The 1,371-nt window shown below is 40.5% G+C and overlaps 1 non-coding gene across 1 annotated transcript; it reads right to left on the reverse strand.

Annotated features, from left to right (window-relative positions):
- Nucleotides 1-498: 498 nt before the first annotated feature.
- On the reverse strand, nt 499-602 carry LOC130953457 (small nucleolar RNA R71). The gene has a single exon (XR_009075627.1). It is a non-coding gene; the product is annotated as a small nucleolar RNA R71 (small nucleolar RNA).
- Nucleotides 603-1,371: the final 769 nt, after the last annotated feature.

Consider the following 1,371-nt stretch of genomic DNA (forward strand, 5'->3'; position numbering starts at 1 on the left):
ATTGATCCAGAACCTGAAAGGACTCTGAAGAGAAAATTAAGAGAAGCTAAATTAAATTATTCTAAAGGTAACCTTTCAGAAATTTTCGAACAAGAGAAGGAGATGGCAGCCGAAAATAATAATAATGCAAGGAGAATGCTTGGTGACTTCACAAAGCCAACGTCCAAATTTGATGGAAGAAGCATCTCCATTCCTGCCATTGGAGCCAACAACTTTGAGCTAAAACCTCAGCTAGTTGCTTTAATGCAACAAAGCTGCAAGTTTTATGGACTTCCATCTGAAGATCCTTATCAGTTTTTAACTGAGTTCTTGCAGATCTGTGAGACTGTAAAGACGAATGGAGTTGATCCTGAAGTCTACAGACTCATGCTTTTCCCCTTTGCTGTAAGAGACAGAGCTAGAATATGGTTGGATTCACAACCCAAGGATAGCCTGGACTCCTGGGATAAGCTGGTCACTGCCTTCTTGGATAAATTCTTTCCTCCTCAAAAGCTGAGCAAGCTGAGAGTGGATGTTCAAACCTTCAAACAAAAAGATGGTGAATCCCTCTATGAAGCTTGGGAAAGATACAAGTAGCTGACCAAAAGATGTCCATCTGACATGTTTTCAGAATGGACCATATTGGATATATTCTATTATGGTCTCTCTGAATTTTCGAGAATGTCATTGGACCATTCTGCAGGTGGATCTATTCACCTAAAGAAAACGCCTGAAGAGGCTCAAGAACTCATTGACATGGTTGCAAACAACCAATTCATGTACACTTCTGAGACGAATTCCGTGAATAATGGGATACCTCAGAAGAAAGGAGTTCTTGAAATTGATGCTCTGAATGCCATATTGAAACAGAACAAAGTGTTGACTCAACAGGTCAACATGATCTCTCAAAATCTGAATGGATGGCAACATGCATCCAACAATACTAGAGAGGCAGCTTCTGAAGAAGCTTATGATCCTGAGAACCCTGCCATGGCAGAGGTTAATTACATGGGTGAACCTTATGGAAACACCTATAACTCATCATGGAGAAATCATCCAAATTTCTCATGGAAGGATCAACAAAAGCCTCAACAAGGCTTTAACAATGGTGGACGCAACAGGCTAAACAATAGCAAGCCATATCTATCATCTTCTCAGCAACAGACAGAGAATTCTGAACAAAACACCTCTAATTTAGCCAATCTAGTCTCTGATCTGTCAAAAGCCACTTTCAGTTTCATGAGTGAAACAAGATCCTCCATTAGAAATTTGGAGGCACAAGTGGGCCAGCTGAGTAAGAAAGTCATTGAAACTCCTCCCAGTATTCTCCCAAGTAATACAAAAGAGAATCCAAAAGGAGAGTGCAAGGCCATTGACATAGTCAATATGGCC

The sequence above is a fragment of the Arachis stenosperma genome, chromosome 9, assembly GCF_014773155.1.
Source record: "Arachis stenosperma cultivar V10309 chromosome 9, arast.V10309.gnm1.PFL2, whole genome shotgun sequence".
Lineage (NCBI taxonomy): Eukaryota > Viridiplantae > Streptophyta > Magnoliopsida > Fabales > Fabaceae > Arachis > Arachis stenosperma.